Genomic DNA, 14,572 nt, shown 5'->3' with positions numbered 1-14,572 from the left:
TGATCAACAGATCCTGAGAAGATGTGAGGCCTCCATAGAAGATAAGGAAGGAATTATCTTTCTTCATATAGCTGTCATTCTCAAATCCCTCACAGAAATGCTCCTAAGATAGAACATTATGAAATCCCCGGCTTACGCTATAGGGCGTAGTTGTCATAATTCTCACGTTTCATATTTATTGCATAACAGTCCATTATGGCTATTTTTTGCACCTTGCCATGCAGTATCTGGTTACTGTCACAGAGAAGATACCTGAATAGTATAGTCAGCGGTTAGCCATTCATATAAAAATTCCTATGGTCATGTTTTCCACAGCTCTTTCCAAAGTGGTTCCATCGAGCAATTGATAACTAAATGAATCTGGACTCTCCCTCTCCTCCCTCTTTTTTTAAAAAAAAGCAAACAGAAGATTGAAGTTAATGTTTAACTTTTGGCCATTTCAACTCTGATAGCTTTGGCATTGATGTTGATCATTTAATGCGTGCGCCCTTGTGTCGCTACAGCAACCACAGCCCTGGAAGACCTTGACGTTCAGTCAGCGAAAAATAATAAAGTTAATTTGTTTAGGCCTCTGCCGATAAGTGTCTGCGCTCAGAGTCAATTGTTCTGGCAAACAAGAGCCAGAGCTATCAGAAATGTACTGGATGTTTTAACGCAACTGTTGCACAATATCACCTCCTAGGCTCACCAGAGGCCCAAGCGGCATGCAAACAAACAAAACTATATGCTAACTAACTTGCATGTTTGATGTAAAAAAAAAAAAAAGCAAGAATACTTGCCAAGTGACTTAGCATTTGTGATATTGTTAAGCAACGAAGTTCAATTGTTAGTTCACTGGCAGCATCTGAAGCAGGCACGGGGGCAATCTGTGTTGAAGTTGATGGACTCGAACGCCCATCACCCTTAACCATCAGCCATTTGGGCTAAGGCTGATGGGAACTGAAGTCCAACCGTATCTGGAGGGCCACCCTTGCTCTAAAGTACATACCAGGGTATATCCAGTCTTATGTATACTGTCAATGATACTAATGAATACACCTACTGTGTGGAACAGGCTACATTTCAGATAAAAGATTTATTCAAAATATGGCCTCTAACTCAGCACACTGAGGAAATCCACAGCCACATTAGCAATGCACTGCAAAGCACAAAGGATAGCGAATTATCTGTCAAAGAACAGCTTGCTTTAAAAAGATATAGTTATAATTGATTAAAAACAACAACCCTGAAGAGGAGAGGTCGGTTTCTGATAAACGAAATATGAAAACACAGTAGAACCTCTCTTTTTTCCCACCCAGACTTGTTTTTGTCATTTAAATCAGGGAGTATTTGAAACTCCCTGCCCTGGTAATTTCATTTGGACCTATCTTTGGTGATATCCTGCTGCCACATGTTGCTGCTGCTGCTGCTGTTATTGCACCCATTTGACCTGAATGCTGTTTGATATTATCTGGCTACCACCCACCGACACCCGTTCCATTTTGACTATATGCTTTTATCTGTCACTCTGCCAGTTATAAATAAAAAGGCTGACTAATTACGTGCAAAATTATATTCAAAAAAGGCCACATAAAAGAGTCAAGCCCCATGCTATGCCATATTTCTGCTGCGTAATTTTAGAAGAACGTTAATAGAACTGGGTGGTATTCAGCAGAGGTTTACTCAGAGGGGACCCGCTGAAATTAATGGTCATTAATTTCGATGGGTCTACTTTGAGTAAAACTTAATTGGCTACCACCCTGTGTATTCATTTTGCATGTATCTGTTTATGTGCTATTTGAGAATATTATGTGTCAGTGTGCATATAATATTAAATATACAATAATGCAGGTCGTAATGCATGCAACATGCAAGAGCTGTTCATGCGTTTAGCGGAACATGGGGAGAACTCACTTCTGTTTGAGATGAAGGAGAGGGATTGGAATTGGGGGGAAATCTAGGTGGATTAGCTTGACTTTGAGATTTAAGATTAGCTCCTTGGGAGCATTAGGAAACTCTAGGTTCCATGAAGATTTGACAGCTCAGCCTTGACTTTGAGGCATATCTATTAAATAGTGTTAAACAGCCGGTGTAACAGCATGTCAACTTCTGCGGTGATTAGACTTCTCCTTCAGACAGGTGTTTACACATATTTACACATATTACTTCATCAAAACCCAAGACGTTTAGCCAGGCACTAATCACATGAGTGATTGTGTTATGATTACGAGCGATAAGACTGGGAGGAATGCAGCAGTAACAGTTACAAACCTATTGCAAAAAATAAGAAATAGCTGTTGTCTGTAAACATTTGCCGAATAGCAAATTAAGCAAATTAAGCTACCGCTCTCCTCTCCCTCCCCGCCAGTCAGCGGCATTTTGTGAACATCTTGTTGGGGGTACTAGGCTGACTGTTACTCAATGTTTCGAGTGACCCAATTCTCTTGGGAAGAAGGAAAAGGAAGGCTGCCAACTTCCTGAATCAAGTGGAACAATGATCCCTGACTCTAAGAACAGCATCCAAGCCTTCTGATGGCGAATTATTTATCGGGTGACACAGAACAAAACACACTTTGTTGTCACTGTGCAAAATTCTCCATGTGTGTTGAATTAGAAGGCAACGAAAAGCTAGTTATGTGATTGTAGAAAACAGGAACAATGCCTTCTCTAAAAGAATTCCATAATAGCTTCATGATTCCATAATAGCTCTCTGCAGACCCTAACTAGGAAGAAGATCCAAACCAGAAGGGGGCTGCAGGCTGCATTTCGGTTACTTCAGGACCCAGAGAAACAACAGCGGGAGCTGAGGTATGTAGCTGAAGCAACTAAGGAAAAAGTAGGCTGCAGGGCTATCTCAAGACATTTCGAGGGGAGAAAATTGGTTCAGTTTGCACTTAAAGGCAGAGCTACCTAATTCACACTTGCTGAACCAATATGTTAATTGAAACACAACCATCCTAAATTTGCATTTCTCTGACTTTTGAAATGCAGCGTTTCAACCCAGAAATGTGAACAAAAATCTGTGTATTTGGGAAAGCTTCCCTTCAAATGCCCACATTAGTGACAGTACCATATAGAAATACATTCTATGAGGGGAAATTGCTTGTATCCTAGGCAAAACTGTATACTAAAAATTGTGTATTAGGACAGATTTGGGCTAAAATGCTGGTGAATTTTCATGAGGACTTTTTTTTGGGGGGGGGGGAATTGCAAATGAATGTGGAGAATTGAATGCCTTTATCTCCGGAATTAAGATTGCCGGAAAAAATATCAACAACCTCAGATATGCTGATGATACAACCTTGATGGCAGAAAGTGAGGAGGAATTGAAGAACCTTTTAATGAGGGTGAAAGAGGAAAGCGCAAAATATGGTCTGAAGCTCAACATCAAAAAAACTAAGATCATGGCCACTGGTCCCATCACCTCCTGGCAAATAGAAGGGGAAGAAATGGAGGCAGTGAGAGATTTCACTTTCTTGGGTTCCATGATCACTGCAGATGGTGACAGCAGTCACGAAATTAGAAGACGCCTGCTTCTTGGGAGAAAAGCAATGACAAACCTAGACAGCATCTTAAAAAGCAAAGACATCACCTTGCCAACAAAGGTCCGTATAGTTAAAGCTATGGTTTTCCCAGTAGTAATGTACGGAAGTGAGAGCTGGACCATCAAGAAGGCTGATCGCCGAAGAATTGATGCTTTTGAATTATGGTGCTGGAGGAGACTCTTGAGAGTCCCATGGACTGCAAGAAGATCAAACCTATCCATTCTCAAGGAAATCGGCCCTGAGTGCTCACTAGAAGGACAGATCCTGAAGTTGAGGCTCCAGTACTTTGGCCACCTCATGAGAAGAGAAGACTCCCTGGAAAAGACCCTGATGTTGGGAAAGATGGAGGGCACAAGGAGAAGGGGACGACAAAGGATGAGATGGTTGGACAGTATTCTCGAAGCTACTAACATGAGTTTGGCCAAACTGCGGGAGGCAGTGAAGGATAGGCGTGCCTGGCGTGCTCTGGTCCATGGGGTCACGAAGAGTCGGACACGACTGAACGACTGAACAACAACAACATCTCTCTTTCCTCTTGCCTCATTCTGTGGAGTTGGTAAGAAACCTGGAAAAAATATCCCGTTAATATCAGACAGCCATAGAGCATTTTATCCCCTTTTAACCCCAGATAACAGAAACAGCCTCCCCAAAAAATTATGCAGTCGTCCTTGGCATTCAAGAGCAACAGGAGTGCCCATCAGCAAACTGTTTATTGACTTCCACAAGGTCAACACCCAAGACAAATACCCAATTGCCAATTTGGTCCCAGCTGCTCTCGTTTTTGAAACCTCCAGCATTTGGGGCTGGATGTTCACCACCATGAGAAGATGTTGGCAGCATAAAGTTTAAGGAGCTTCCACGAACACTAGAAGGGTTAGATATAAACACTTTGGGATTTTATCAGTGCCAGACAGAGTTGCTTCAATTACAAGAAGCTGACCAGCACTGGGGATCATTATATCATTCCCCACAAGCAGGACAGACCTGCGGTTTTGTGTTCCTTAAATAGAAATGCTTCCATATAGAGAAAATCTGCAGTTGTCCATAAAAATAAACAGTGCCGCAAAAGTAATTGTCTAGCGATTGCAACTTGAATGGACATCCTGGCACTCCACCCTCTTTATTAGAATATTTCATCAAGAAGTGGCTTGATTGCATGCGTGTTGTTCTGCCCCTGAAACACACACCACATATAACCTCCTAGAACAGCTCCCTTTCCCTCTTCCTTTCTCCTTTTGCTTTCTGCATCGTCTTAGAGAGAAGTTGCCACATGCGTTCTTTGCCCTCACTTTCCTTGCCCTTGCACAACCCTCCTGCTAAACCAATCACATCCTCTGAACTCCCTCACTGTTGCTGATGAAACACAGCCTTGATGACAAGCTGTGTGTCAGTATATCCTTTTGCTGCATTGTCACGGCAGATAAGTCTGTTTGCAGGCCTGGCTGTATGGCAACAGAGCAAGAACTCTCTGAAATAATAGGAAGACAATGGCCACAGAGCTTCCTTCAGACAGACGTTGTGCCACAGAGTGTGTGATGGCCTGGGAGTCAGACTCTGATGCTGAACCTGAGGGATCCCAGCCTGCACAGGATTCCCCGCCTCCAGAACCAGCTGAGCCGGGGCCAGGGCTTGAGCCTGAAGGATCCCCACCTGTGCTGGATCCCCAGGTGCAGGCATCAGCAGAGTCTGCTCTGGCTCCTGATGGGAGGGAGGACCCATTGCCTGCAGGTGCTCCACTCCCAGCCTCTTCAGAGGAAGCTGAGGCAGCCCCTGGGTCCAGTAACCCACCAGCCTCTCCTGAGCTACAGAGGCTCAGGACAGAGAGGCGAAGAGAGCTAAGTGCTTTCAGGAGGAGTGCTCGCCTCCAGGCCCGGAGGAGAGGCGAGTCTCCGGAGGATCGGGGCCGCCCTAAGCATAGGGCCAGATAAAAGCCAGCCAGACCCAGCCCAAGTTGCGTGAGCAACTTAGTTGCAAGCGTATGCTCAACCTGCAACCTCGTGCCTGCACCTACCTTGCTCCCCGCCGGACTGACCTCCTTTGGACCCCTAGACCCAGGAATGGACTTGGACCTCGCTTCACGGACAAACCCCTGGGGCCAGCACAGAGTGTATGTGTGGTGAAGAATAAGGCTTTAATTCTATGCATAGGATTACTCAGTTGCAGGAAGTCCTGGTGAGCTCACTGAAGCTTACTTCTGAGTAACATTCCTGAGGGGTCAGATTCTTCTGCATTGCAGTTTATTGTGGATTTGGTGCTGCTCATGCATGGAAGGTTTTTCACAGCATCTACATGATCAGCATGAATCTCTCTGTATTTTTGAATGGGATGCCCATCAAAATGTGAAGAAGGTCCTCCCCAGTTAAAAGAAGTAGGCAGGTGTATGTGAAACAACAGAGAGAGAGAGAGAGAGAGAGAGAGAGAGAGAGAGAGAGAGAGAGAGAGAGAGAGAGAGAGAGGCAGATGGCTGAGGGAACCTTTAGATCATAGGATCTCCCTTCTACCCTCCTGAGAATCTTTTGTGGAATAGACAGTGCTGGATTTGTGTATAAGCTAAACAAGCTATAGCTTAGGGCCCCACTCTCTTGGGGCCCCCCCCAAAATTAAAGAAAACAACCCCTGGATGTACACCTCCAAAATATAAGATAGAAAACAAATAAAATAAAACCTACATACAGTTAGAGCTTAATAAAGTAATTAGCACACCACCACACAGAAAAAGGGCTGAAGGCACATCTGTATTGGGGGTCAGGAAGGTAATGCTGCAGCTCCAACTCTTACAAAAACGAATGCAATCATTGATGACAAGGAAATTGCTCAAAAAGGTGACTAAATGGTGCTTAGAGAGTGGGGCGGGCGGGAATCCCACTAAGGTGGAATCGGTGGCTAAGGCAGAGCATCTCGTAGTCCGTGTCTTAACACATTGTTCTTTGCTGGTATTTTGCAACTGTAGTTGCTATTGAGAAATCAATTTATTGTGCTCCAGGCAGAGTAATACCATATGTTTGGGGGACTGCACTCTTGAATGAACATAGAAAGTCAGTGAGGACGACAAATGGGAAAACTGTGGTTTAAACTAAGTGGCAAGAAATTTCCAATAGCTTGGCTGGCTTGCGGTGGTTGCTCATTTTGGCAGTCATGACAAGAAAGCTAAACCAAACTGTGTGTTACATACAGTTGTGTGTTTCTCTACCTTGACAGGATTTTTTCCTCCACTGAAAAGCAGGCCTGGAAGCATCAGTAAAGAATAGCAGAGAGACGACATAATCCTTTCCTACCATTTGTCAAAATTACCCCTCCCCTCAGCTAATTTCCCCACCCACTGGGGAAAAGATATGGGATTCTGTATCTTTATCGCCATCACTGAGGGGAAAGAAGCACAAAACAATGTGTGAAATGTAGTTAGCCTTAGTCCTGTAAATGGCCATGTAAGATGGCGGGTCAGAGCTGATGGGTCTAATTTTAATAAGTGTACCTCTTGCAGAAAAACATTCATGAAAAATATGAAATCAACTTCCATATAATGGTGGTTTGGGTCACACCCTGTAGTCATTAAAAGTGCCCTGTGAGGAGTGCATACAGGTGAAACTCGAAAAATTAGAATATCGTGGAGAGGTTCATTTCTTCCAGTAATTCAACTTAAAAGGTGAAACTAATATATGAGATAGACTCATGGCATGCAAAGCGAGATATGTCAAGCCTTTATTTGTTATAATTGTGATGATTATGGCGTACAGCTGATGAGAACCCCAAATTAACAATTTCAACTTTGGGGTTTTCATCAGCTGTACACCATAATCATCACAATTATAACAAATAAAGGCTTGACATATCTCGCTTTGCATGTCATGAGTCTATCTCATATATTAAACTCCAGTAGCTAATGAAAACAATTGCTTACATAAATGGACTTTTCCACGATATTCTAATTTTTTGAGTTTCACCTGTATAGAAACCTACATAGTTGCCATTGATGCTGATGCAACCTGCTTTGCTGTACAGCACTGAGTTAGGTGGACTATGTGATTTTATGGCATGAAAAATTCTACAAAACTGGTTTTTATCACTGGAATAATATGAGGGGAGAGGGAGAAAAAAAATCACTCTCCTGCCCGTTGTCATACTTTATCTGATTGCAAAATGTGTAAAAAAAATTAAAAAATGAATAAAGTCCAGGCTTCTGGATGAAATCCTCCTTTCTCTAATGGGTTCCCAGAAGAAGGAGGCTCTTATTCCTCTTTCTCTTCTCTCTTGTATACATTCTCAATCTTTGGCGTAAACTCCTACAGCAATAGTTAATAATTTTGCAAATTTGCAGCTTTAAATAAGACCTTTGGGTCTGTTGTTCAGATACGTGTTGCCTACCGTATCTCCACTGTTGCTTTCACATTCTGACCCACACAACCCTTTTCAGAACGCTTGCATAATGAAAGAGGCCAAATTCATCACTCATTGGCCTGTTTTGCTCGGCTGCGGCCGGTTTTGCATGCATATGTATAACTTGTAGTAGAACTGTAGCCACTGATGTCTCAGTGGATTCGGTCTCATGCTAATCTATCATTGTATCATTAAAATGTTCCTATGGGGGCCTAGGGTATTGCTCTTTTTTTTCTTTTTAAAAAAATGCTTTCTATGCCGATGTTTTCACAAGGGAACTGGGACATTTTAATCCAGTTAAAATTAATAGGAATTGGGCAACCAAGTTCCTTACCTCTGGAAAAAAATATCTCAGCAATGTACATTGATTCCTACTTAGTTCCACCACACAACTCACTGTCCTGGAACAGTTGACTCAGTTCATTGAGTTGGAACCATGACTCTCCGTTGCTGTCTTGTTTGGGCCCCATAATTGGTTAGAAGGTTTTTCATTTTAACCAGAGCGCTCAAGCAGTACACTTGCACTAATCTGCTTTTTTAAAAAATAAGATAAACCCACCCCACAACAGCACATCTTCTGTCTGCTCAATACTCTTCTCAATACTGTATATACCATCTATTAAAGGTCAGGTAAATAAGGACAACACTGATGAAAGGGTTAGGGTCTCCACTGTGGTGTGCAGGACACCAAGGGTGAAGCGATAGAATGCCCAGGACATCGTTTTCCTAGAAAGGGGTCTCTTGAGAGGAGCCCACGCTTCAGTGGCATCACGTTGGAGGCCAAAGTCAAAAACGATACATGTGACACTGGTGAACTGTGGAAGATCTGAAGCTGGAGCAGTGGGTGGCTGCCAGCTCTGCAAACTGTGTTAATGAGCACATGACCGGAAATGAAAGGTTATGATGTACAAATGTACTGTTGACTGTTTCCCAACTTTATTCAGATATATACCATAGAATCATAGAATTGCCAAGTTGGAAAGGACCCTGAGGGTCATCTAGTACAATCCCCCGCATTGCAGGAATCTCAGCTAAAGCATCCATGACAGATGGCCATCCAACCTCTGCTTAAAAACCTCCAAGGAAGGAGAGCCCACAACCTCCTGAGGGCCGCATTCCATTCCTGGCAACCACTTGGGGTCCACATCTCAGTGGTAGGTGGAGCCAGAAGCAAAGTGGGTGGTGCTAAAGACACCATTTACCATTGTACAACAGGGCTGTTATGTACACAAATGCATGCACACCTCTCTGTCTTCTAACCAGGCTAGCAAGAAGCATTATCAGATGCATTCCAGCCAGGAAAAAACATTTGAAGATGCAAAGCAGGGATGGTAAGGGTCTGGCTCAGTAGAGTGTGTGGTGTAGGGGGACTCCCAAAGGCCAGATAGAGAGGTCTATCCCCCCTCCCTGCTATTCCCCCACTCCCATCATATCTTAGGAAGGAAGGTAGAGCTTTTTCACTATGAGGGGCTATTTCTTGTCTTACCCTTTCAGTCATACCTTTATAGATGAGCTCTGTATTAATACAAAATGAAGAGAGGTATTTAAATGTTTTATACTTACCTCCAGATTCGCATTCATTGGTGTGTGCTTTTAAGGTGAGCTGAAACAATGTGCAGTGTGGGGAAAATGTACGTGTTTGTGTGGGGAAAAACCCAATCAGCAGCAGTATTCCTTTGGGTTGATGGTGTGTGATTTATCAGATGCAGTGGTGCACACTTGATGGCAGCAGACATGCACACCACATTTACACTGGTGTTGCATGGGGATGACGACACATAAAATGTGACTTGTGAAACATACACCACCAACCTCTCAAGGACACTAGAACCCAATTGTTCAAGGAAGCAGCTCCATGTGACCAACTGCTTCTGTTGAAATGGTTTCCCACGTGAGTTCTGGAAATTTAATCACATGACACTATTGATCTTCGCCTTCACTGCCACTCCCGTGGCAATTTGCAATGTGATTGTTACATTTTATTAAATGCATCGTTTTAGTGTACTTTGTTGTGTTGGTGAGTTAATTTGCATACACCTTGTAGAAAGGCGACCCAAGCAAATGTCTGGAACAGACTCTTGAGGGCTGAAGCACACAGATACTCATGATGACATTCTGCTTGACATCCTCCAAGGTCCCAGGTTTACAGACACTGCAAGCTTCACTCATGACTCATTGGTAGTCACCTCTTTTGCTTCATAGATCTTAAACCTTGCTGACTCAGCCCTGTAGCCTGACAGATTCTGAACGCTTTTTCCAAACTCAGATTAAATTTTTGCACAGCACACACACACACACACACACACACAAATTTTGCTAGTGGCAAATGCAATTTGATCTCTGATAAAAGAATGTGTAAGGTGGTCACAGTTGCAAATTCGATCTATGGTTTCAATTCCAATACTCTGCCTATTGATCAAGTTTCCTGAGCGGAATGTTCAAATGCCGTATTAACTTTTGACAAATAATGGTCCCCTTTTCTCCTTAAAAACATCGGTTTTCTTCCTCCGCTGATGATCTTACAGTCGGATCTTTAATATTTGCTGCACCAACAACGCATAAGGGCTTAGAAGAACAGGCTGTACCAAAAACTACACACGCAAACATGCCAATACAAATTCTTAGCAGTCTCATGAAAATGATCTCAAAGCAATTACATCTTGCAGGGCCAGCTACAGTTTAAAATACAACCATATTTTGCACACGTTTTTTTCCATTATGACCACATGCTTTCATGAACAAGTCAAACACCTGCTTGAATTGCTGCCAGTTTTCTGCTGCATTGTTTGATATCTTCAACGAGACTTGAAACACCATATAATTCTTTAAACAAACACCACATACTTTTCCAGCTTTGCTCCAGAGCCTAAATTTTGCTTTCTCAATTCAGCCTTGTTCTTGCTTCATATTATACAATGCAGTCAAAGTTAAGCACTCTTAAGTCCTGTCAATTACAATGGGACATGTTTCACTCGCTGCAAATCAGCTGGATTATAGAATGCTTAACTTTGGCTCTAACGTCTCCCTTCCGCCCATCAGCAACTGCTACATTTCGCACCAGCCACTCCTGATACATGCTTGGCTTCACAAAGAAGAGATCAAAAATCTCCATGGCAACTAGATGTTTGAGTTACAAAGCTGTTTCCAAGAGTACTGACTCTTGTGCAGTGTGATCCTAAGCATTCTTACTCAGAAGAAAGTCCTTCTGAGTTCAAGGGGATTTAAGATGCAACCAGTTTGGGAGTATGTGAAGAGGTAAGAAGAATTTAAGAAGAATCTGTTGCGTCGGACCAATGACCCATCTAGTCCAGCATCCTGTTCTCACAGTGGCCAACCAGAGGCTCACAGGAAACCTGCAAGCGGGACCCGAGCACAAGAGCCCTCTCCCCTCCTGTGGGTTCCAGCAACTAACATTTGTCTAACCCAGGGGTAGGCAACCTAAGGCCTGGGGGCCGGATGCGGCTCAATCGCCTTCTAAATTCAGCCAATGGACGGTCCGGGAATCAGCGTGTTTTTACATGAGTAGAATGTGTCCTTTTATTTAAAATGAATCTCTGGATTATTTGTGGGGCCTGCCTGGTGTTATTACATGAGTAGAATGTGTGCTTTTATTTAAAATGCATCTCTGGGTTATTTGTGGGGCATAGGAATTCGTTCATGTGACAGAGTGAAAGAATATAGCAGCACTGGTCAGAATCCTTCTTGTTCAGTACTTAACCTTGAGGGCTTAGTATGGGCTGGGACAAATATGCTGGGACAAATATGCTCAAGAGCTCTTCATACAATAGAATCATGCTGTGACTATATGCACACACATCTCAGCACCTTTCGGTATGGGTTCTTAGTTCTTTTAAGGCTTTATACTTGTAAATGTGTAGGATATGATGTGCATACATGTGTGTGTTTGTAAATAGTTTCAAAGAATGGGGGAGGTTGAAGATGGGGGTCAGACATTTGGATCAGGAGGACAGATCTTAAGAACGCAGCCTGATGATTTTCTGATTGCAGATTGTTGTGGAAATGGGATGCTATGAGCTTATGAGAAACGGCCAGGGAAAAGAAACAGACTGATCTTCCCATCCATACAAGTATTCAGCCTGCTACTAACAAATGTGTTCTTCATCTTCGATAAGTAGTACTGAAGGTGGAGAGAAAGCATCTATTTAAAAAGAAATGTAACCAAAAAGAATCTAACACTTCAGCCTTTCTCCTGGCTTGCCTGTCAATGTTTAGAAAGCGTGCTTTCTATGACTGTTGTTTGAGCAATAAAAAATGACTGTGTCTTTCCCCCCATATCTTGATGCTAGCACCAACTGAGAGAATGAACTGGAGCTGCAAAAAAAGTGCAGAGTGCATTCTTGGTACAGAGAAAAATAATGGTCCAGATGGGAAGGGGAGGCAATTAACCACTCCCAGATGTCTTAACTCAGCAGTGTTGCATCATCATCCATCACAACTTTATTGGCGCAATTAGCTCCAGTGATCTAGCACTGCTCTGAAGGGCAAATGTGAGCATGACAGCAAAAGGTGTACAGTTGTTGTATCATTGAGAGATCATACTAGCAAGGGACAATGCATATGCAGCATAAAGCTACCCACTGACCCTCTGTGGAGGCTAGATTCTTTGCTGCAGCATTGCTTCAGGATCGAAAGTCCACCATGGGTGGCTAAGAGTGCAGGGCTCAAGCTGTGCTAAATTCATACCAAGAGGTGTTGCACAGGGCTGGGCCCTACTATTAGACAGATAAGACAACTGCCTCAGACAGAGAGAGAGCAATGGTGAGGTGTTGGAGGAGATATAACTGGGTGAGCTACAGGACCTGCTCTTAGGGATGGAAGGAACTGCCCATTTCATTTCTCTCTGTTTCCCATTTTTCTAATCTTAATTTCAGTTCTGCATGTTTTGCAGCAATTTGTGATCTTGTTTTTTTCAAATAAGAAATCCTCATAAAAATGAATTAGTATTTTAGTGTGAATTTATGCCTAAGAAACACATTTTTACAAGCAATTTCCCTTAATATAATGCATTTTTGTATGCTGTTTTTAATGCAAGTTTTCCTGGTATGGTTTCGTTGGAGAACTGCATCGTAAAATTAGGGTAGCTGCAAATTTAGAAGGATGGCTGTGTTTTGGTTTGCATATTGTTTCAGAAAGTGCAAACCAGAAAGATTTGCTTTCAAATGCAATCTAAATCAGATTTCTCTGTCACCCCAAGGTTGCTCTGCAACCCTTAAACCAGCCTGCTCTCCTCAGATGCCAGTGCTGAACTGAGATTCAGGTGCCAGTCCAGCTGCCTTCTATATGTGGAACAGGAAGAGTATTTTGTCCTTTGCCTCAAGCAGCAAAATATCTTGGGTTAGCCCTGTAAGATGTGCAGGATATGGTTCCTTTCCTTACCTACTTGAGGACTAGTGGCATTTTGCATTGCACTGCAATCACATTGTCTGCCCATTCAACTGTATATTGTTGTTACAGACGTTGCCCCTGCGGCAGGGAGCTTTGCCACATCTGCCACATAGATGGCAATGCAAGCATTGTATGAGAGCTTCTGTCTAGCACTATTATTCTATAAGCTTGGTGTTTTCCAGTCTTGCGCCTAAATTTCATTGTTCTCCCAGGCCTTCTCAGCCTCTCAGCCATGATTTAAAGTTTCTATAAGGAAAACATGTACACCAAATCCATGTAAGAAAAACATTATCAATATGAAGTTACAGGAACATTAGGTGTTAATTGTTTGTTGTTATATGACTCTTGCCACCGGACTGTAGTCTAGAAAATTTGATCCCAGACAGTGCATTGCATACCGTAATACATTGGCAGGGCTCCCAAAACTAGAAGACCCACCCAGAATTCCTGTGGTTTTTAGGCTTTTAGCACAAACTGCCTACATGTTTTCTCCTGGAACTTGAATGGCTAGAAACTCATCCCATATATATATATATATATATATATATATATATAGAGAGAGAGAGAGAGAGAGAGAGAGAGAGAGAGAGAGAGAGAGAGAGAGAGAGAATATTCCTTGTTTCTGCATCAGCAAGGACCTGCTGCAAGGTCAGTTATGCAATGTCTTTACACAGACTGATGCTCTTTGAAAAACTGTTTGTGTATCAGCTAAGCACTGATGTGCAAACCATCAGCAACAGCCAAATTACATGCCAGAGGTTTAGAAGAGTGCTGGAATCTAATCATTCTGTACTACATTTGTGATGGTTTACAGCAGAGGTCCCCAACCTTGTGGCACACAGAGGCCACATTGGAAGGTCCACGGCCTGAAGAGGGCCACAAGTTGAATCAAAACGTGACTTCACATTATTGACCTGCTAATGAAGGTCAAGAGCAGAAAGCCAAAGGTAAATGAAGAAACATTAACCTGAACACAATCCATTTTGGAACAATATTTAAGCACTGAAAGTTCTTATCTAGGTACACAGGCTTACCTAGTCAGCGTGAGTCCTGTGTCTGTTTTCTGTTAGCCAAGGCCAGGTCAAGATTTGTGGAAATGATCAGTACAATGTGACTTGGTGACTGAATCTTTATTGGCCTGAATCAGAAAGAAAGTGGAGCATGTCGCTCTTCATCTCAGGGTTGTGGGTTCGAACCCCATGTTGAGATGATCCTCATGGTCCCTTCCAACTCTACAATTCTATTACTCTACTTGAGGTGCAGGTGAA

The sequence above is a fragment of the Lacerta agilis genome, chromosome 2 (assembly GCF_009819535.1).
Source record: "Lacerta agilis isolate rLacAgi1 chromosome 2, rLacAgi1.pri, whole genome shotgun sequence".
Lineage (NCBI taxonomy): Eukaryota > Metazoa > Chordata > Lepidosauria > Squamata > Lacertidae > Lacerta > Lacerta agilis.
Note: the sequence above shows the minus strand (reverse complement) of the source record.